Source organism: Charadrius vociferus, unplaced genomic scaffold (assembly GCF_000708025.1).
Source record: "Charadrius vociferus isolate BGI_N301 unplaced genomic scaffold, ASM70802v2 scaffold111, whole genome shotgun sequence".
NCBI classification, from domain to species: domain Eukaryota; kingdom Metazoa; phylum Chordata; class Aves; order Charadriiformes; family Charadriidae; genus Charadrius; species Charadrius vociferus.
In genome coordinates, this window is record NW_009647046.1 from 2,450,666 (window position 1) to 2,474,780 (window position 24,115).

General features: G+C 37.9%; 1 protein-coding gene across 1 annotated transcript in view; it reads left to right on the top strand.

Moving 5' to 3' along the window:
- Positions 1–12,746: 12,746 nt before the first annotated feature.
- Positions 12,747–24,115, top strand: part of CELF1 (CUGBP, Elav-like family member 1) — a 39,291-nt gene continuing 27,922 nt past the window's right edge. The window contains exon 1 of the mRNA XM_009895638.1: positions 12,747–12,787. The gene's annotated coding sequence lies outside the window, so the exon portion shown is untranslated. The remainder of the gene's footprint in view (positions 12,788–24,115) is intronic.

The following is a 24,115-nucleotide window of genomic DNA, read 5'->3' on the forward strand; positions in this document are numbered from 1 at the left end:
CTTAGCTCTGTGCATTGTAAAAGAAAAAGCAATGTTGGTAACTGAATTCAGGATGAACAGTGAGCAACTAGATAGCTGAACAGAAGCCTTCAGTAGTTTTCAACTCCTGGCAAAGAATTTCAGTTTAGGTGATACAGTTTGTGGGACAGGTATATGTGTGGGAAAGCTTTATGCCAGAAGTGGAGTCGTCATCTGTAAGATGTCTTCTCTGTCCTGTGTAAGCATATTGCCTTTCTGTTTTCAGTATTCTTAGTATATTGTGGTCTATTTTTTTGTTTTGTTTTTAGAAAAGCTATACTGGTTTATTGGCTGCTCTGTTAGAGGCAGAGTACTTGTGACAAACTGCGAGTTTTGGTAATGAGTCTGTACTGATTTAGAGTAGATTTATGTGTAGATTTAATGGCTTGGCCTCAGACGTAAAGCTTCAGGTAGACGAAGGTTATATAAACTGGGCTTAAAATAATATCTATGTGCTATTGTCACATGGGTTTAACTAAATTACTTGTAAATATGACTTGGAATAACTGGCTTAGCTATTGCTGAAATTCATGCAAATGAGCAGGCACTTTGGATTCTTTGTCCTTTTTAGCAGCACACCTCAAGGAGATCTTGAATGAGTGTGTGGATAAGAGGATGAGTGTTTGTTGATTATCCAGCGTCATGCTGGTATGGTATCTGGCAGGCTTTCCTTTGCAGGCATTGTTGGGGTTTTTTTTGTTGTTGTTGCATGTTGTGGGTTCTTTCAGAACTGAATTCTCTTCTGATTCTCATAAGAACTCAGGTGAAGTTCTGTGATGTCTTACATTGTTTTTACTTTAGACTAATTACAGTTTTTCAGACCTTAGCTTTTTTTTTTTTCACCTCCATCAAAATTGTTCTTTATGGTAGCTTTCGTTTCTATCTGGAGGCTGTTTCATACTGCATCTTTCACAAAAACAACATATTTCTTATTCACTACATTTCAGTATTTCATATGTCAAAGTAAAACGATTGTTCTTCATAGCTTCATTTAGAATTCAGGTTTTCACTGAATCCATGAATATTCTGTGCTATTTTTACCTCAAACTATGCAGTTCAAAAAATATTCCAACATATGCACGCAGTCCACAAATATTTCAGAATCTGTTGGAAAGGGAACATTCATGTCTGTTTTTTTTCAAAGCAGAGGAGTTGGTTATTTATGAAGCCTGTAATTCGAGTGAAGTATTTAGTAGACAATGTCCAAATCTACATACAAAATGATAGTATCTTTCTTAATTTACTATGCGTAGAGATTTGCAGGATGGACACCAGGCATCTTAATATCTCTGCAAAATCTTACAAGATAGAGCTTTGATAAATGATTCTTCAAAAGGCAATGAAATACTGGTCTTTCAGGAAGAGAAAATACAATTTTAAATGTCATATCTAGCTCTTGCATTTCCTGTAGACACAACACAGTGTAAAAGTAATTCCTCACTCATTTATAGTCTTAGATTCCAAAACCAAGCACCATCTCAAAATCTTTTTGCCAGCTTGCCTGAGCCTCCTTGTTATTTGCCTTCCAAAAATTCCTGGTTTCCTTTTAAACTTCTAAATTGAAAAACACATATTGGTGACAGGTAAACTTTGTGAAGAATTGTGTTTCTTCTGGGTTTTTTGTCTTGCCTGTCATTCTGTTATGACTATACAGTGGCTAGCTCAATTTGAGTGAAACAGTAAAGATTCCTTGCACAGTCCTAAGTAACATTAGAAGTGATATTACCATTGAAAATTATCAATATGCAAAATCTTTGGGAGAAAAATAAGGGTTGTATATTTACTTCTCGAAAGCAGTTTTGTCTGCTCAGAGATCTGTGATCGTATATGCTTGGTGACTTAGGAAAAGATAAGTGAGAATGTTCTGACATTTATGGAGGAAAGCCACCCATATTACATTTTGGATTGTGCATTCAGTGCCAGAATTTGATCACTATCAGAGACTGGCTGTAGGTGGAACTGTGTGTATTTCACAGTGTGGAAGCTGCCATGATACTGATTCTCTGATGCTGAATTTTCTTCAGAATCCCTTTGAGTTTTTTTTCATTTAATTCAAAACTAAGCTTAATAGGCATTTCATGACTACTTTCAGGGGAGCAGAACTAGGGCACATTTTCTTGATCCTTTTTTGTGAGGAAAATAATTCAGGATATGCTTAGGCATACACCTAATACTGAGCATGCTGGTGTCTTCCTGAATTTGCAGAGAGCCTCAACCATTATCTCAGTCCTAAGAAATTTGAAAAATACCGAGATTGTTGGTTTAAATACCACCACTTTTATAGCTACTTGCAAGTCGCATTAACAGAACTACTGGACTAGTGCACTTGTCCTAGCTCTGAACTGGTTACTACATTCCTGATACAGCTGAAAGTTGTGACTTCCACTTATTTGCATGAGAGAACTTTCCTGGTAACTATTGTAAGATAGTTTTGTATCACCACATAAATGTGGGATACACTAAGTATAAGAAATAGGCAGCAGCATAGAGTAAGAAATCTCTTACGAAAAATTATGCTTTTGTATATAAATGAAACTGATTTCAAGTTTGCAGACTGTCATACCTGTGTACTAAAAAAAATAAATCAGGGGCTACACCACTTTCTTATTTCTTTGAATACCTAGGGATTCGGGTTTTCAGTTACGCGAATTTTGCTCTCTTTCCGTGCCAGAACATGGAAGGGTGGGCAAGGAGGAGGAGGGGATGCTGCATAGAAGTGGGTTTCTTCTGGTTTTAAGAATGCATAGAAAAAGGATTAGTTTGTGTTTAAACACTGGCAAAAGGACTACTGGGAAAGCAGACATGATATGGCAGGTCACCATAATAGTTTGTATCAACCAATGAGAAAGGTCGTGCTTACTGGTTTAGAAAAATACTTTAAAAAGACAAAGAGTTTAAAAAGATTGCTGTAATTCAGTTTGGGGTCAGCGGGGCGGGGGGGAGGTCAAACCAAGAGCTTAGTATGTGGATGTGTGCATCCAAAAGCAACAAGGAGGACCTGGCCAGTTCAGTAGTTCTTGAAATGCTGGGGGATGTGGGGATTCCCTGGAAGGGAGATTTTTGTCTTGTGTCTGAGTTGCTACCTAGATTCTGTTGGATGTGAAGTGTTGGACGTTTCTGCATTATTAAGGTGGGTGCAGGCAAAATGGACTTGGAACTAATTTCAAACCGGTAACTCCTTTAAGTTTGTACACTTCAATTCTTTTCTTCCCCTGCACAGTGTGACAGTGAATGAGGGTGTGCACGTGTAAAGGAACTTGCCTTAGCAATGGTCTCTTTCAGAGACCATGTATGGGTAAAGCAGTTCGGCTGGTTCAGCTCCCTGCTCCTCCCTCTCGGAGAGCTGAGTAGAATCTCTTCTGCTGAAACGTATGTTCCACTTTCTGCTTTCTATATTTGTACAGCAGCAGCATGCTAGCTAACTAGGCGGTGTGGCCGGCCTTGTGTGCGTTCGGCATTTGCTGAGCAGAATTGAGAGCCAGGGCTTACAGTCTCTGTCGTTACATCCGTCTGTCTGTCTGTCTCTGCGTCTCTGGGGAGGACTGGCATTCCAAGTGAAAGGTGATCTGTTTGTCGATGTTTTCTATTTTTTGTAAAATGGAGTTTATACAAATTGGGAGTCTAGGGACCGGGAGTGGAGAAGGGAAGGCAGCTGTCTTGCAGGGAGAGTATGTAGTGGGTGGCAGTGGCACCAGAAAGATACAGTTTTAACCTTCAAAAGAGCTGCTGTCTTCTGGGGTGAGGCTTTTAGTGTCCCTCCCTGCTTTGGGGAGTGATCAGCCAGGGCCTGTATCTTTCCATAAAAGGTATGTTGTCACTGTCTGCCATGAAGATTAATGAAAATTAGATCCTGTCCTAGAAGAACTGAGTGCTGTCTTTGCTTGTTACGGGCAAAGGGATTAATGGGGAGCTAGACCCTGGCCAGCCTAGTTTGGAATCGGTGCCGAGGGGTGGCATTGTAGGAAATACCTTGTTAGGAAGAGCTGGAAACTTGTAGCTAGGACTTCCCTGGCTGTGTGTTTGCATAAACTTTGTATTAAGGCCCTGCACACATTGAGATGAGTATTCACAATTGCTTTTCTTAAGTAGTAGATCAGGTGAACATATGGGGCAGGAAGACTGTTAGCTGCTGACACTGTAGTAAACTGTTGATATGATGCTCTTTGAGTAGCAGAATGGTGCTCAAAATAGTGGCAGCAACTGGATCCACCCTTAACGTTGGCAATAAATTTTTTTGAGAAGGAGAAAGAGGGAAGTAGGTTATAGGGTACTTTTTCTGTCTTTTAGAGGATGCTGTCAGCTTACAAATTCTGCTGCCTTTTGAGTATCTATGCAAGTAGGCATTAGGCCTTTCCTTTCTGGAATTTGACCGAGGAAAATACTGTTTCACTTACGAAACAGAAGGCAGTATCTTGCTAAAATCATTCTTGAGGACCATGTTCCATAAAGTCAGTCTGAATTATTTTTTTTCCTACCACTGCAGTGTCTTCAGTGTATTTCCTCCTGAGAAAGCTATGTGTATCTTGAATTTAGAAGAAGCAAATTTTGGAGGCAAATTGATGGATCTCAGCTGCTCGGCAATGTCTGAATGACACTGTGTCTGCAGGCAGGGAACTGTGATTGATATGCGACAGAGGGTCATCTCATTCTTTAACTCAGGCAACTTTGTTGTGTGGCTGTTTTCTCCTCATTCTTTGTTTAACGAGGACACACTGCAGTAGTTGCTCCATGTTCATCTGGAAAACCTATGGAATTCATTGTAAATAAGCAGCTTTTGGGACATTAAGCTTGTTGTCTTAAATGCCCTGATACATTTCCCAATTCTTGCATCCTCTTAAAGCCCTCTGCCTGCCTTTCTTCTCACTTTTCCACTTCCTGACTCCCTAGTTGACATCCTTTCATTTATACTAGCCAGGGCAAAGTGGCAAAAACATAGTCTAAACTGTTTCTGAGTTCACAATAAAAATTAAAATCACATCTTTGTACTGTTTGATGACAGTGATTGAGGCTGCACAGCTCCTCTACTTTAAAGTGTTTTCTGTTAGCATACTTAATCTTTGCTTATAGTCCTGTAGGAGGAATATGATTAGGCAGTTTCAAAGGCTTCTTGGAAGTACACTATTGCATGTTTAAAAAATATTGTTTGTCCATTCTGGGAAAGATGTCATGATAAATGAGTAGAACACTGAAGAAATATGGGTTCACCAAGTGCATTGAGTAAATGAAACATAAAGCCAGGCTGTAGAATTGCACTAGGGGATTTAAGACTTCCATTTTGTAAGAATCTTCCTAAAGGCAATATGTAAGAAAGTGACATTGTTCAGAGCTAAGCTAAGCTGTCAGTTGTGTTTCTTGGAAGGCAGGTGCTGTGAGCTACGTATGTAGTAAATGTCTTGCGCCTATTGCCCACTAGTGCCAAAAGGGTAACCTAGTGCTCTGCCTGTTCCCAGGAGTTCCAAGTGATTCATGTAGCAAAAAATAATGCTTTGGATGTGTAAGGACAGGAAATCATATTTGCCATATATACTTTGAGTTTAAGGGAGAATACCCAGTAATCCATTCTAGATTGACTGCATTATTATCCCGTTTGCAGAAAAGGTTTCATCAGGGTTGGAGACAAGTGGGAAATTAACTTTTGTCTGACATCCTCTGAAGGTCCTGAAATTCCACAGGAAGGGGTAATTTTTTATTTTCTTCTTACCTTATTGATTTTTATTCTTTACAAAACGAATTTTTTTTTAATTTAATGTCATAGTCCTGCAGTTGAATAATAAAGTTAGGTTAAGGGTGGACACATAGGAAGATTACGGGAATTTGAAATCAAGTCCAGTGTTCATCTGAAGTTAGTTAAACTTACAACTGCTGTTGAAAAGCAATTACAGATATTAAACTCTGGGAAGAATAAGTGAAAAGTGAAAGCTGAAAAAGATTTACTTGTGATTTTAGAAAGCTGAATTATATAGTTTAGTCAAGGGTAGGGAGTGATGTGTCTTTAAATTTGCAGGAAGTTCACTGACAAAGAATTGGGACAGTAAAGGTGATTGTATGTCAGAACATGCATGTGGTTCTTACAAGTATAGTGTTTTCTCAATAGAAGTAGTGGAAGCCTCATTTATCACTTGAGGCCTTTAAAAAAGATAATTCAGTAGAGAATTAATTATGTGAAATTCAGCACCTAAATCTGATGATGTAGTTCCATGAGTAATTTGAATGAGCATATGCCAGTATTTCTCTGAAAGAGGCTTGTTCCATCTTCCATGCATTTCCCCTTTCCTTTGTGCTGCCAAGAGCATCTGTGTAGTTGTGTAGTGAATTAAATCAGGGAGCGGGTCTGGGTTAAAACTATTACTTTCCTGTTGTTGGTAGGCTAGATCACACCTGGATCATTTCCTTTCTCAGGCTTGTTATACAGAGGTGGGGATGGATAGCTAGTGAGGAAAGAGTTGTGCTCTATTCTTTAGGCAAGACCATCAGCTTAAACTGGATCTACAGTAGGAATATCTTGATCTATTTCTTTGTATTTCTGCCCCATGCCTGTGTAATCTTTATGCAGCGCTTATATGCAGTCTTCTCTAGTAGTATAACCCAAAAAAATGAAGTAAGAATTGTTTTCATGCTTTACCTGCTGTGGCACATATAATTTTGTTCTAGACGGGGAGGTACTAAATGTTGTCATAACGTATTTCTTTATGAATGCAGTATTTGATACATGCTGTGTTTGATGCTGCTGTAGAGAGAAACCTGCAGTTTGTTTAGGAAGAAATTGGTGAACTTTACTGATGTGAGGACAGAGAGAAGATAATGTGCCACGTAGGCTGTTACATGGGAGGTTTTGATTCAGAAAGTGTAAGGTACCTCCAGAATCTAGATACGAGATATAGAAACCCCAAGAATTCAGGAAGATACATAAGAGTATTCTATGTCTATTTTGAGTCCTCATGTAGCCAAATCTGTATTTATAGCACTTGGTTTTGTCATAAAGTTTCTGGAGTCTCCTCCTGCTAGCAGTGGAAATCAGCTGATGTCATACTGTGCCTTCCAGGAAAAGTGAGTGGAAAGAATTGATGTAGAAGCATGTAAGTGAAGAACGTCTGAAAATACGTGCCTAAAACTACAAGCAAGTGCAGAGTCTTTCTAGTTCTTGGCAAAGTGCATTGACATCTTGATCTTTCCCACCCCTTCTCCCCCCACCAAGCTAAAGTCTAAGATTGGCTGACAGATCCAGTCTTGTACAGCAGGGAGGGTTTCTGAGGCCTTGGAAGGAGAGAGGAGCAAGCAAAGCTGTGCTGGCACAAGCCAGAGCGCGTTAATCACTACAGGCAGGCGAGCAGCCTGGAGGGGGTGTTTCAGGGTCAAAAAATGGGCCATGTGGCTAGTTTGTGGAGTAAAAGGCTGCTGATATCAGTAGGTGAGACATTCTATTAGTTGTATTTAGATGTTCGTAACTAAGAATGAAAGTTAGGATTCTTCAGACAGAGAAAAGTTCATCTTAAAAGTGGCGTTACATTTGTGAATGGTATTCAGACAAAAATAATACTTCATAGTGCTGCATATGTTTATGCATTGATATATTTTCAGTAGGTAATAGATTGTAAATTAATGCAGAGGTTTTCTCTATATTATTTACAGCAGTTTTTAAGCTTCAGATGCTATATAAAGGTATTGGGGGGGGAAATACTGCAAAAAAAGAAATCAAAGTATATACAAATGACGCTGCAAATGATGACAAATGAGAAACCTTTAGAGAACTTGAGTAGAAGCTTAGGAAGAACTTTCCAGGGAAATGGTTAGATTTTATTTCATTTGGGTTTTTGAACAAAAGTCAGGACATTCCTGAGTTAACGTTCCCACAGCAACGCCAGTGTTTGCCTCTGACGAAGAAAAAGAAATAGTATGAAATATTTTTTAAAGCTTCAGCTCTACACACCCAATATTAAATCTCTTGAAGTGCTAATGAAATTTATTTGCTGTTGAAAGTGATTTGAATCAACATTCTTTCCTTAAAATAGAGCACTGACTCCAGTTCTTTGCAGATGTAAATGAGTGTAATTTGAGACGTATCTTTACTTCTGCAAAGGATTTTTTGCACGTGCCTATTGCAAAAAAAAATAATAATAACAGAGCATATTTTTACTCTTTGGTTTGCAGGCGTGGCAATGGCAGATTCTGCACGGTAGAGTTCATGGCAAGTATTTGTCTAGTGTAAGCCAAGCAAGAGACACATACAAGCTTAAGGTAAATCAGTCTTTCTTAGTTGTGCTTCTTTGAAGTAAAATAGAAATGTTTATACTTAAACATTTTGCAAATAGAGAATTTCAAGCCTACTCAGAATTTTGTATCCAGTTCGATTCTGATCTTTCAAAATTGGGACATCTCAAAATTATTTTCCGTCTGAGGCTGGCAGTACGTGCTGGAAATGGTCATACGCACTGTGTCCTCTTTTAGTATTTTAGGTTTGATAGTACAGAATATCGACTGCATTTGAGGATCTTTGTGGGGAGACCTGCAATACATCTTTCTTCTCTATTTGGATTTGAATTTATTCTCTTTTGTGCAAATCAAAAGAAAGAAGTGTGTGAATACCTTGATATCATTATAAAAGACTTATTTTAATGCAGAGCTATGCATGCAGTGTCTGTCTAAACACTGCACAGGGTTGGTTTTCTCATTGAGATTTTTTTATCTCACCTTTAGTGGTAGGTAAGTGAAAGTGTTAGTGTTTGAATCGTGTGGCTGAGATAGATGAGGTTGTTAAAGTTCAGCTAGGGTGGTTGCTTTTAGAAGTAGGTTTAGTGATTAAACTGAGAATATTGTTTCTGTTTGCTACATCTCAATCTTTTGCCCAAAAGAAGACATAAAAACCTATGCTACATTTGATAGATCATCTTGTGGTGTGTACAGTAGCTGTGAAGCAAAACATGAGTGTGTGTTTTCTGAATATTTTGGATCCTCATTTAAAAAGTAAATAAAATGTTGCATTGGTGTGTACATTCTGTATTTGCAACTCTTGAAATATTTTGAGAGTCCCTGAATGCCATAATCTGGAAGGATATAGCAAGCTTAAACCTTTTGTTGGTGACATTCTTTGGTTTTTATTAACAGACAAATGTTTTGTGGAAACTTTTTTTTTAAAGTCGTTTACTAGGTTTTTAGCTGAGATGCAGCTGTAACAATGTGATGATACTCTCTGACTCCTGTTGAATACATTCTGTCACTAGTTCTCAAAATATCTTTTCACAAAGAAAACAAATATGATGACAATACTGTACAAATGGAAGCTCTTATGACCATGTAGTGACTTGTCCAAAGCTATTCAGTCCAATAGTAATAGAACTCATGTCTCCTAAGTCCCAGTCTCATGTTTTCAACAGTAGACCATAGGATTGTTTTGCATTCTCAGAGTGTGTCTCTTGGCACTTTCATTATGGGTTGTAAGACTAATGGATCAATCTTGGGAATGTTTAAAATGTAATTGCTGACTGGGCATGGAACACACATTGCAGCTATGATCTGCATCCCAAATCTTAAGAATTTAATGATGTTCTGATTATAGTAACTTGAAGCATAGCATTTAAAATGTTTTCCTCTCTCTTCTTTTGTCTTTATCTGCAGTGGTCCCAAAACGTACACCTCTCTTATTCTTCATTTTTCTTCCTATTATATCTTAAGTTGAACAAACTTACATTCTGATAGTCGAACATATTGTCATGAGTAATTCAGCTGGTCTACTTACTAACTGTGCAGATTGTCTGCGAACCTATGTGCACATTAGTACTTGTGCTGGCAACAATGAGAAAAACAGTATTTGACAGCTCTGCAAAAATAGTGGGCAGGCGCAGTGACGAGGAGCTGTTGCCTTGCATTGAGCAAGTAGCTTCTGGTGCTGAGAGGTTTTGGTGGTGTAAAGATTACAGTAGAAGGGCATTTCTCAGATAAGAAAGTATAGCTGTTTCCTTGGTAAGGTGTTGGCACTATAGGAGTTTCTCATCGCTACCTCTGTTGTCTTGCTGTCTCATAAGTAATGTTTACTAGAAAGTGACATTCTTTCTGTGGGTTGTGACCGAAGCTGTACAGTAATTGAACTTCATCTGATTTGTGTAGGCCTCTCTATTCGTAATCTGATTTATCTAGTGCACTTGCTTCTTCACTCTCTGATGCATCATTATCTCCCTCTTGCACTTCCTCTAGAGAAATAGTTATTTTTATATTTCCAAGTTTTTATTATGGGCCATATTGGTACTTAAAAGTATGTAAATCTGCAGTGAGTCCAGACTGAATGTAGGTTTTTTGTGAGAGACTGATGCCAGGATATATCTGAGGTTGAGCTATGTGGTCTGTTTTACCTGTTAGCCTCTTTAATTGTCAATGGTAGTCTTGACATCCCATAAACATTAATTGCTGCAAAGTGTAATAGGAAATCAGAACTAACTGGTCTAGACAAGTGCTGACTCTGGCAGTAATTTCATTGATCAGAACCCATTAAATGATCCAGCGTTCTCTTACAGATGGTCCTGGTGCTAGTGAGACTGAAGTTTTGCCACTAAGTGTCAGAGCAGTATCATTAGATTTATTGGGCTGAGATCCATTATCTAGTACTTAGTGGCTAGAGCCACTCGTTTTCATTACCAGCTGCAGTTCTATTTATATTATATTGCATACCAGAAGTTAAAACTGTTGGTTCATCAGTGAGAGTGTATTCTGTTACTCTTAGATCTGGCAGGGCTAAGTGTTAAATCTAAGTGTTAAACTCTCATTTTTTTTATGTGGAATTGTCAGGTGGTGTCATAGGTTTGTCTGATGTATAAACTTGGATGAAGTATTCACTGTATTTGTATTCTGCATGCAATTAAATGAACCATACTAAAACAATTTTGGTTTGAGAAACATTTATAATTTAAGAGCATACTCGCAGGCTTTCTACAGGTGGTTGTCAGATTTGCTGCTTGCTTTCTAAAGATTTTAGTGTCTTGCATTTTGCCTTTGATTCAGTGAGGTATATATTTTTTCCCGAAGGTATCCAAGAGTTATGGGTTCCTCTGGCTATGTTAGTTGTACTTCTGGTTCCTTTGAAGTTTTTAGATTAATTCTCTAGACAGTTACATAGTTACATGTGTGAAGGGAAGAATTTATTTTTAACATTCAAAGTTGTTTACCAGTATATTCTTAAGCATTTGCAAGATCAATGAGCTGTGTATATAAATTTTTTTTTCTGAAAGCTGATTATCACAGAAATATAACTTAGCATTTACGACAGCTTCCATAAAACTTAAGTGTCTGGCAAAGATTGGGTTTAAAAAGAAGAAAACAAATATTTTGTTTTACATGATGTTTTGAAGCCAGCTCTGTTAGCAGGAACCCGAGACCATTTTTTTTGGTCATAAACAAATATTCTTTAATTAAACTTCAAAAAAGCAAAGGAATGTGGGTGAGGTGGAAGGAGGTGTCCTCAGGTTACATATTTGCCTGAATCACTAATAAGAGCTTCATAATCCAGAACGTTCCCTTACCAATAGTCAGTTTTCAATAATCTAGAAAATATAAATTCATAATCTTGAAAATACACATTTCAGATAACTTAGTTTTATTTCTCTGGATTCATGGCTTGATTTTTATTGTTCTTAATTAGCATTATAAGCAAATTATTTTTTGTAGTTGTGTTTAGGATTCTGTGTTCCTTTAGAGGGTATAATATTTTATTAAATCAATTGAATACGTTCCGAAGAAATCAGAACAATTGAAAATTACTACAAAATAAGGATAAAAAATTCTCAAGAGATCTTCCTCTGGAAAAGAGGGCAGGAGTACACATGATAAATATCCAAGTATATTGCAAGACAGGTTAGAAGAGGATACCGATCAAAGAATACAGAACAAAGGTTATGAAGGGGCCTGCAAAGCAGTGAAAATGTGGGAACTCAAAATAGCCTTGTGTAACTCGTCTCCTTGCACATGGAGGCAGTTTTTGGGTTGGTAGCTATAGATAAGTAAACACATTAGGATTTTCTGTAACATACTGCTAGAGTACCATGAGTGTAGTTCAAATAACCTAGGAGGAAGCAGAGAAGAATTTATTAATTATTTTTTTTTTTAGCCCAAAGTTTGTATTTAAATATGTGCTAGCTTGTGTTGGGAGTCAGTTACTGAATTTGCAAAAAGAGAACCTTGAATCACAGAGTAGCATCCCCTACTTATGAGATGCTGGTACAGAACGTCTGTGTGGTTCCTGGTTGATGATTTGCTTAAGATGTAGAAATAACATTTTTTCCTTGTGTTGTTAGTTCTTTGTGTTCCCTAGTTCAGAGCTTTTTCATACACTTCCATCTATGATATCTTGCTGTCAAAATAATGTAATATAGGAGTTTCGGATTGTGGGTACTGCTGTTGGTAACTTTTTCTGTCATGAGAGCCAAAACACCAGACAGGTAGGATAATTCCACTGAGTGTTGTTAGGAAGGTACAAGACTTCTGTTTTCAGCCATGTTGTGTTTGCAGTCCTTTTTTTTTTTTTTTCACCTTTTCATTTATTTTCTGTATTTTTTTTAAATGTGCAATGTCATTTTTGATTCTAACGAGGGTTGTTAGCACCTCCTGATGACTTCTGTTATTAGAAATATGCTTTACTTTCACAGTCCTCGGTGTTCTACAAGATGGAGTTCATGTTGTAATGATTGTCATTATTTGATTTTAACTCTGGAGTATTCAATGTCTGTTTTTTCCTTATTTTTTAGAGTGAAGACTGGAACGGCTAGAGGGACGTGCGTAGCTGCAGGTATGAACCAAATACATACAGTTTGTATCCCTCAGCTGCGTATTGGAGCTTCCTTTCAAAGGTTTAGGGAGGAGTTGGTTTTGCTGTCAGTGATGAAAGCAGTCATTTTCCACTGCAGTGAGCAGTAGTCCTGAACCTTAAATTCTTTGTAGTTTCCTGCCTTTGTATTGTTAAAGGGGGTTGGGAGTGTTAACAACCAAGGCCTGCAAGTACCAAGGCAATAGGCTTCTTTAGCTCCATTTGTAATTTCATAATTTTAGCAACATAACTATGAAGTAGAAGTGCATGTCTTCGGATTTGTTCTGGTCAAGAAATTACTATGAAGTACTTCGTAGTACATGAAACCCTAAAGGTGAATATTAGTGGAACAACTCCCTATGGGCTGAGACAAATTGATTATGTGCAGCAGAACGGGAACATAGTTTAGTGTGGAAATGCTTGGAGCCAAATGCAAGGATCTTCTGGTGCAATTTCTTAATGCCCGACGTCCAGCAAGGGTGTAGTTTCATGACACAGCTGAGGCAATTTCCTCTTCCTCTCTTACTCAGTCTCCAACTGAGTAGTCCTGTGTCCTTTGGTTATTCTTCGTTCTTGTGATAGTTTAACTGCATAGTAGACAATGTCAACTTGACAACCCAATAAAAAGCTCTTTTGTGATTAAGTTGTTATTTCTCTGGTTTGGCAAGTTGGAATGATTTACTGTGTGGTCAGAGGATTGCCAAAAGAATGGATCAGACTGTCTGTAACTGTGCACCTTAAGAGTTGCAGTTAACTTCTGAGGTCAATTGATCTGTAACTGCTGTGTTAAGTGACACTATCATGCTCAAAGTGTGGTGATCATTGCTCTTCTGATGAATTACCTTTGCTATGGCAGAAATATTTAAGGTGTACTTTAGGCTGTAGACAACCAGGGAGAGTTGAGGTTTGAGATTGTCTTGAGGAAACACTTGTTTTCGACTATGATCAGACATCTGCTACGTGTCAAGTCTGTATCAGAAAGGAAATCAGATTTGTCTTTAAAGTGCAGGATATCCTGTCTGTCCATATGTTACTCATCAGGGTAGAAAGATAAAGTTGGATTAAGAAATCCAGGAACACCTTCATTTTCAAGTGATTTTTAGAGAATTGGTGGTTGACCTCTGCGTTTGGAAGTATGGGTTTGAAGGCATTTGTTTCCCGGCATTGTGGGTGTTGCAAAACACCCAACTTCTTTCCTGAATGACTGGTGCTCTGTGCTTTGCCCTTCCTGCTCCTTCGCTGCTCCATTCGGACCATACAGAAGATAGGAAAGATAGAACACTGATCATTGTATTTGTGATTTTTGTCTGAACGGTTTGTATCTTTCGAGACAGACTAATCTGTGATTAGACCTAGTTTTTCAAACTCATGGGATTCTGCCAATTACAAAATACAGGTCCAGAATCAATAGATTTGGATTACTTAAATGACAAAATAATGAGGTTATTTAAATAGTGAAATAATCATCGAGTTTCTGGTTGCTGAAGATAAGTCACAAAACGGAACACTTCCATTTAGTGCAAGATCCATGTTTCTTATCTGAAGAGAGTATAAAGTTGTATTCATCTGCCTTAATGTAAATGTAGAAAGGTGTACAAATGGAAGAAGATTGAGTCTGTTCTTGAACATCTGATAATGGTACGTAAAATTGTTTGTATGCATCCGAGCATGAAAGGCCTCTTATGATGATTAACTCCACCGAGATATATCAGAATAAAACTGATGGCATTCCACTTCTGATCTGGTACAGGGAATAAAATAAAATTGCAGAGGAGTCAGCTTTACTTTGAGTTAAGGAATCAATCAGACTTTGAAATAGCACTTGGTATTGTTCCCCACTTTCCTGATAACTACTATAGGCAGGTTTTCAATTAGAGTTTACGCCGAGACTGATTAACTAGGCAAGTTTTCAATTAGAGTTTACGCCGAGACTCAGGATTGCTTCTTTTATTCAGAAATTTATATGCCACACTTCGCCAAAGCAGATTAAACAGTTGTTCTTCAGTCAAATATTATTGTCTTAAAAGTGCCTTATGACTATTGACAGTTTCAAGACTGAGGAACTCCTGCTTTGGTAACTCTTGTCATATCCACATTTGCCATGCTGATATTCCGCTGGAGGGAAGAAATGCCTTTATGCTGTTTAAATGCCCTGTGAATAGAGAGCGCTGTAGTGTTCATATTGTTCTTACTGCCCTGCCCGCCCTTTAGGGTAATCCTGTTGTTTTCCTGAAGGTAAGCCCTAATGAAAACTCCATTGGCACAGATCTGTAGGCACGTTGTTTGATGAAGAATAGCAACTTATTTGTTTTTATCTGAAAACATGTCTGTGTTCAAATAAAATTCCTGCAGATCTGGGTCCCTTCCAAAATGGAAGTCTTTGGCATGGAGATGAAAATGCGCGTTAAAAGATTGTAGATTTGTCTACTTAGAAGGAACTTCAGTTTTTCTGCCATAAGAGAGAAGTTAATTCTTCCTCAATAGTTATAAAGCCATTTACGGTTAAGAAAGTAGTTGTATATTTGTTTGGTTATAGATTTATTTGTTTGGAGGGACTGTTCTGGACCAGAGTAGTATTCTTCATTCTTTCTGGGCTTAACTATTCCTGAAGTTGAAACCTAGTATAGTATCTAATCTAATGGTTCTTTAGACCTTATTAAGGAGGAAATTTTTAGATAGGCATGGCTGTATTTTCTTAGCTGATTGGGATAACCAAGGGACATGTATACTGTTTCTCTTCTGACTCTAGAGGCTTGAAAATTTAGATATTGTTCAGAAACATACTGTCAGACATTTTGATTACAATCCTGCACGTGTAGCTTAAAAGCTAGTGAAGTTTTGCAGGTGGTTGCTTGTCCAAAATATGCAGCAGGAGTCTCAACTTTGATTAGGAGACAAGATAACAAAATAATGACTTCCTAAATTGATTGCATTTCTTCTGTGCCACAAGTGATGCTGCAGCTTCCCTTATTGCATCTGTTAGTCTTTTCTACCCCACAGTGTATGTGGTAGCTTGAATTGTTTGCCTTTCCAGGGATACTACATCCCATTCATATCTCCTCCACTCCTCTTGTGGACAATACCGGAGCCATACCTTTGCAGCCTTGTGCCAAGAGCCAGGGGAAATCATGTTTTATCACACCCTAAGTTGATGCGCTATGTAGAAGTTGTTATTGCAGTGATTACTATTTTAACTGCATAGTGTGCTCCCCTGGAGCTGTCTGGACTGCATTTGAACTCTCTTCAGGTAGCGTGCAACAAAAAGCTTTCATTTGGATAAAATGAAATGAGAGAGAATTAATGAATTTTTACTGTAATATAATACTAATTAATTCTCGTTTGTATCTGGTACTATCAGTAGAAACAATTTGAGATTAAAGGACTCCTCATAACGACTTGCATGGGTGTTCTGATGGCTGCAAAGGACAATGAAACTTGAGACTTGTTGCTTTGTTTAGTCCAAAAGGTCTCTTGAAACTTAACAGGGGAAGAAAAAAAAGCCTCTATCGTACTTCTGAAAGATTTTTAAACAGGTCTGACTGCTATTCTAAGACATTTCAGTAAGGAGAGGGTTTAAAATAATCTAATAATATGAAGTTTGTTCCTGTGAGTTAAGATCACACATTACATTTTGTAAGTAAAAAAAGTAACTCTGACCAGTTCTTACTTTAAGGTTTTACATTACACATGCACAGGGTATGTTGCTTGCAGTAAATCTTAGTTAAAGGCATTTTTGATTCACTGTAGTTCTCATGTAGGGTAACAGAACAATCTTCATATGTGGTATTGTCCTGGAATTTTATAGCTGGTTTTGTAGTCTCCCCTGGGTCCAATATGCAACCACACAGCAATTTTGTGTGTAAATGTAGTTGCTTTGCCCATTGTAGTGCTTTGTGGCATGATTGGCTTGAAGACAAGCAGACTGTTCAGAGCTTTCCAGGACACAGTGGATTTCGAGCTCCTAAACTGAAGAATAAGTTCTGGCTCTGTTTCAGTGGCAGAAAACTAACGTAAAATGTGTAGTTGATTCTTTAAAAATCTCTCTAGCAAATACTGCAGAGATGACAGAATGTTTGTTTCCGGTTCATCTTTTTGACTAAGTACGGAGCTGCAGATTCCTGTAATGTAGGAAAAGATAGCAAAATACAGGCCTATTTGAAATGAGATTTCTAGGTCTTATATTTGTATTTACAAAATAAAAAAGGTGAAGGAGATCTAAAGTATTGTGTTCCATAGAATTGCTTGCAGGGCTGTTTCTTGCACAAAAGCTGAAATACCTGAAGGTAAACTGCTGGCCAGTCTTTTTTTGTCTTTTTTTTTTTCTTTTCTTTTTGGTTAAAAAAAGAGCCATTTCTGTAAGCTCAGAGACAACATTTGGGGAGAGAAAGAGTGGGGGAAAAAGCAGTGTAAGTGGATCTGTACCTCTGCTTTCAGGGCATGATGGCTTGCAAGCATTAGTAGTATTATGCTCTTCTACTGAAGATTTAAGCGTTGAAGTGCAAGTGCGTTTTATCATCCATACTTTCTGTGTGTGTCATGATCTCGTTTCAGTCAGGAAACAAAAAGAAAGAGGGTGGGGGGAAAACCCTCAAAACCCTCAAACCTTGCTGCTGCTTTAAATGTTCCATCCTGTCTCCTTTTAGTAGTTCTGTCCTTTCACAGGATAGAAATGCACATCCTCACTTCTTATACGCTCGTTTCCTGCCTTGTCTCCTGTTCTGTGTCATACTGCTGCCTTTATTTCCTCTCACTATTGTTGTGACCAAGTTGCTTTTCCTACTTTCTCAAGATTTTTTTTCTATCTACAGTGCCAAAGTGTCTACAGGTCTTTCAGATTTCTCTTAGGTACTTAAGATTTCCATAGTTTGTCTCTCAGAAAATACAAGTATTGTTGTGTTCTAGTCCTGTGATGATAAAACCTCAAAATGCTTCCCAAACGATGTCTGCTGGAATGTTGGCAGATATTTAAAAAACTAATAGTCTTTAACTGAAATTCTTTTACATACCTTCCTGTAGAGTTTAAGTGGTACCTGAAATACACATTTCACATCTATTTACAAAAAAAAACCCCAAAAAACCCACAAACAAAAAACCCCACAGCTTACAGATAAGATTAAATCTTTTACAGTTTTGTTGTTGTTGTTTTTAATGTTTATATGTCTTCATAGAATGAGGGGAAGAAACCTATACGCTTCTGCTTTAAAAGCAATTGCCCTGGGGTTCATACATCAATGCTCCTTCCTCATATCAATTATTAATTGTAAAATGTCTTGCAAAGAGGGGTAAACATGTGATGATTGCTCCTTGTCTAGGATTTGTCAAAATTAATTATTTGAGGGAGCCTGCATTAATGCTTGCTGTTATCTTTTCTACGAGCACAGATGCTTTAATAGGTTGACGTGCATTAATTGCTCCAAATTCACGATTTGGTCTTTTGGCAATTTGTTCACCTCCTATTTGCTTCGTGTGTCTGGTATCTTTCATACAGTGTCTTCTCAGCCAGGCCTTTGCTGTCCTCTTTGCATCACAGTAAGTTTTACTGTGTTGTGGTTTTGGGGGTTTTGTTTGTGGTGGTTTTTTTTTAATTCACTACAACTATTGAGAAATAGCTGGTAGTGCTGATTTGCTGATTTTTGTCTCCTTCTCTGCTCCCTTAGTCTGAAAAAAATGAGGAAATATGTAAGACAGAAAATTTAGCAGGAAAGCCAGAAATTTAATGTACGTTTCAGATCACTATTCTGAAGGTCACAATTGGGAACTTTAATTACAAAAATGAAGTCTAAAGCTGGCAAAAGAAAATGTCTTGCAGTATAAAGGAAAGACAACAATCCAGGTCCCTCTCTTCTTATAATTCTAGGAAGATTAATGGAAGTGTTTAATGTACTATTTGGGAACAGGTATAAGGAGGAGATAATTAAACACCAAAGAGAAGATGGAGGTTCTAGGAAAATATTTTAATTTGAAGATTTTACTTAGCCATCTTTTTTTATTTATTTCACTGTGATAATGTAGTAGACTATTATCTTGATGCTGTACAAGTAGTCTCCCTTAAAACAGGGTGGGCAGATACTGGCTGCCTTTGGAAAAAATTGGTTAAATTCTAACCAAAGTTGTCTGTCACTCTGTAAATGACACTATTGCAAAGTTCTTTGGAGTTTCTGCCTTTGTGTAAAAAAAATAGTTAAATAGATACAGATTCTGGAAATAATAGTTGTGATGTACTTCAAAATAATGAAAAATACTTGAACAATCTCAAACCAGAGAGCTTTGGAGGCTATCAGCTTGCTTATTTCTCATTGCCATAGGGTAATGAGAAATTTTATGGTCAGAGATGGGTGTTTGAGGTCATCATCAGGAGGCGGTTTCATGGCCAGTCTGTTCCATTTTTTTCATCTTTTTGGTAATGCCTCTGCAAGCCTTTGTAATATCATCACTGAAGTCGCAGACACAGCTGCAGCGGGTCGAGCACTGGGTTAGCAGCCTCGTGCTGCTGTTAGCTGACAGCGATGCACTAAGAAAGTAAAACTCAGGGTAGCATCGTGCAGCTGTTCTGCCCTAGAGAAGCAGATCATTGTCTGCAGAGCTGTGGGCCATTCGCATTGCAGAATTTGATACCCACAGCCCTGTCAGTATATTCACAGAAAACTTACGTGTCCCCTTTCAGGCAAGCGGTTGAAGAGGCACTGTGTCAGAGGGAGTTGACAGGAAAATTAAAGAAGTTGGGAGGCCGCAGTCTTAAACTTCGTGAACTTCATTCATCTGCTATAAGACGGTCTTAAGACTGATAATTCAGCTTCGGAGTTCTTGTTAGACATCCTGATACTAGCAGTTATTGGCTAGGACCTAGTTGCAGGGTTTTTTGGCTTCTCGGATTTGAACAGATGTTGTAACCTGTTTCCTGGTAGATAAGCTCTCATATTGCAGAACTACTGTCTGCAATTTGGTGTAAGTTGTCCTCAGGAGGGAGCCAGTTTTTGAGTATACCACAACTTGAGTTTGTTCATCACTTATATGATGGCATATTGAAAGCAACTGCAAGGCATTTTAAAAAGAGGGGAAAGTGTATATACAGGTTACTGTCTGTGATGTAACATTTCCTGAAGTCCAGAGGTGTGTTTTTGGGGGACTTGGGGTTTTTTGTTGTGTAGTTTTGGGGAGGATGGGGGAGTTAGGGGTGGATTTGGTGTTACTTACTATGCAATTGAATATAGTGCTGATAATAGCTGAGCATTTTTAATTAGCGTTTTCCTAGTATGTGTATAGTTCAGTTCTTGATTAGTTTTGAGAGGACAACTCTTCTTTTTTTCCATAGTACTTTTTGTTTTGTCCCAACACACGTGCGTAGGCATACTCCTGCTCTTTGGCATGTTTCAGACCTATCTTTGCCATTCACAAAGGCTAATCTATAGTGTTTGTTTTCACCACAAAACTGACTCTGGTCTCTCGGCCTCTCTGTTTTAAACTCGGGAGAACCTAACCTGTTGTGATTTGTCTCATAGCCTCTGATGGGTCTCTTCCAAGTACTTGTCCAGGCTGTTCTTATACTCATGTAAGTTTATTGCACCTACGCTATCCTGTCAACAAGAAGTTCCAAAAATCTGCTACCCTTTGTATGAAATACCATCTCCTTTCCTCCTCAGAGGAGGAATGCTGTTGTATCAGTCATTAGTGTTTTCCTTTCATAGCTGTCATTTGAAAAGTTTGGAGATACTAGCAGCTTAAGAAGATAATAGCCATACACAACCTATTACAGTTGATATGTGCATTCAGTTCATTGCTTGTTGTTTGAAGTAAAAGCAAGAGGGACATCTAGACTGGCCAGACAAATAAATGTGTGGCAGTCAAAGCAGAACTGTTTGGCATCATGTTGGTATGTGGATAATACTCTAGATACAAGTCTTCCATACTTGTTTTTGCTGTTACGTTAAGGTCCAGGATGTTTCTATCAGAGCATTAGTTGATTCCTGGACTTTACTGTTTGTACTTCCAGAAAAATGAGGGCTTAAAGTCACTAGACTGTCTAAAGACCTGGTGTTCTAGACTACTTCAGTGCCCTTTGAAGTGCCTTTGCACTAATGCATGCAGCATGGGGAACAAACAGGAGGACCTGGATGTCTTTGTGCAATCTGTGCTCTAATCTAGAAGTATTTTGATTAATAGAAAAATAGGGATCTGCTACAGAGAGCTCAGTTGGATTTTTATTGGCCTGTTTTTAAAGGAAACAATGCACAAGCCTTATACTGTCATTCTTTCCTGAAAAGTTTTGAATCCACTGTTCATATTCAGATAAATTTGTCAGAGCAGTAAATGTCTCAAGGCATTAAGTGAGGGGGAGGTCAAAACAGAACATTCAACTCTTGCCTTTTGCCTATCAGTGTGCAAGTAGCTCTGAACTAGTCTGGCTATTGAGTATGGTCTGCAGAGCTAAAGAGGTAGAAGTCACTAAAGGATCTTGACACTCATTGGATTTATTGTAAGGAGGTAAGACATGTCCACAGAAACAGCTTTTTTTAGTTCTGCTTTTGGTGTGTATTGGCATACTTGTGTTTAGGGTTACCTCTCTAGTATAGGTTTATTGAATAGCAAACAGTGTTCTCAGTTCTCTGTGTCCTAGGAAAGCATCACTGCGTCCTGGTTTGCCTGTGTGACATCTGGAAGTTTAGGAGCTAAGGGAAGTCGCTTGGATTTTTTGCATCAGGTTGAAACAGAGCTGGGAACAAAGCCTTCTTTTCTACCACAGCTTGAAATTGCTTGGTGCCTCTCTGAAACAGCATGTTCAAGCAACAGGTCTTTTCTGACCAGCTTAGTTCAGAACCCTTTAGTACAGGGGTTATACGATTGAGGTAAATCAATATATTCTTGTAGGTATACGATATAGGTATACCTATAGGTATACACAGGTATACGATTTTATATACTGTTTTGTCACCTCATAATTGTGATCTCAGTTGCCACAGAGAAGCAGTAACTTTTGTGGTTTTAATCCAAACAATTTCTTCCATATCTATTTTCACATGAAGATTTTGCACTGGGTGTGTCAATTTAGAAAGGTAAAAAGTTGTGACTACGGAACTTGAGAACTGCCGCACTGGACACAGTCTGGGTGGTGGTTTCCTTCTAATAATGCCTCGTACTATGTACATTAGACAAATGGGTCTAAAATCTTAATAATTATTGATTAGTCTATGTTTAAAGATAAGGTTACTTAGTTGTTCCTTCCTAATATTATCTAGAAGGTGGTAGTTCTTATGTGCTGTATTTTTATGAAGATGGCACATGGGTTATCTATTAAAAAAAAAAAAAACTGTTGGGATTTATATATATGTGCAGTAAATAGAAACTGAAAAATATATCCCTGCAAGCATCCAGTTGTGCTCAAACCCTGTCAGGCTTTTCACAGGATTACAAAAGTCACCGCCAATAAATATTTATTTTATCTCTTCATGTATTAAGTGTGCCCTCTTACCAGTTTCAAATTTGCCTTTGCCAGTCTTCTGCTTTACTTATATGGACATAAGAAACTACAGCTGCTTTGTGAATTGTGACAGTAGATTCTGTTTCAAGTAAATGTTGCATAGCAGTAAGAAGACAGGAATAGCAGTAGAACTTTCAAAAGAAGCATATGAATTTGAGGAAGCCCATAGACAATTTAAAAAAAAAAATGTACCTGTATGTGTTTCTTGTCTATCTTTTTATAAGCTCCACTGTTTAGCATTCATTAGAATACCAAATTTGTTCACTTGAGTGCAAATTTTTATCTCCTTTTCCAGAAAAATAACCTAATTCTCTCATTTTGGAAAATAGGTTTTGTAAAATTGATTTTGACCCATTTGTCTTTACTGTCAAATAAAAGGGTAAGTTTAGTTGTCGTTTTATTTTTCCCTTTCTAAGAGTGCTTAGACAGAGCAAACATCATCCTGTAAGCCAGAGGGATAGGTGACTTGCTGTTTCATCTGCTGGCGGAGAGCTGGGAATCCTGGGGATTTTTTAGTCAGGCAGAAGTTCAGAATTCACTCCTTTTGAGTTTTCACAGAATTAATTGTAGTAGAAGGTACAGGTAAGCAGGACTTCATTCATAAGCTAGAGAAGTAGGACAAGAATATATTGATTTACCTCAAACTTTTTCCCTCAGAAATATTTTGAGGAAGGGGAGAGAAGAAAAGCTTATTAGGAGCTATTTTTAAAATACAATTTACCGACCTAATTTGTGAAAATCTGCCTAGGTCTGGAGACTATGGAGGAATTAAATAGATAAATACGTAAGAGAGCACCATGAAACTGCTATTTCTGAGGTAAAAGCAATTGTCATCCCCTCCTATCCTTTTTCTCCACCTGGGATATTCTACAAAGATTTCATATACATAAGAATGTTTTTCAGTTAATTTAATCTGAATTGTAGGCAGACCAAAACGTCACGTATTTTGATGGTAAATTCAACATTCTGAATGTGTCAGATTTGTGTACCCACAGCGCATAACTGTCATAGAGATTGGCAGAGGAAGATACTGCAGTTTTGGCAACTAGGTAAGGGGCTTTTTGTGTCCAGCGAGGCATGGGAAGACAGTTCAGATTTCAATGTAGGCAGAAAACATTCTGACTGCATGCTTACATGATCAACAATAGAACAACAAAATATTGACAAGTAGTTACTGTATTTTGATGCATGTAACCTAGGGGTTATCTGTTGAAAAACAAAACGGCAATTCAGCAACACTGTAGGGATCTGGATATGTGCAGATAATACCAGGGGAAGTTTATTCTAGGACCTGTCTCCTTCAGAGCTTCACAGTGTCTGATTTCCCCATAGCCTGCATCCTTTCCCATAGTTCACTCTCACTATCCCAGTAGCCCTCAGCTTCAGATTTGTATATGTTGTCTGAGGTTCAGACTGTATAAAATAAAAGATGGTATTATCTTTAGCTTTCAGACTTAATTGCTCATTGAAATGAACAAGGCTTTCTTAGGAAACAAAATACGACCCAGGTTTTTTGTTTTGTGGGGTGTGTTTGTTTGGTTTTGGGGTTGTTTTTTTTTTTTTAGGTTTTGTACCTCAGGATGTGATATAATTCTGTAAACTTAAAAATAAAAGCAAAACTTTTAGCATTTATACTCTGCAATCTCTGAGGAGCGTACACAGAGATATATTCTGTAGCATAATCTAGGGCTTCAGTGTTTTTAATGTTCGTATTGTCAGATTAGCACCACATTTAAATGTGTAGCTACAGTCCATAGAGCTTGGAATTTCAGACATTGTTTCTATTATCCTTTGAATAGAAACAGTCAAAGAATGGATCTGGAAGCCAGCAGGAA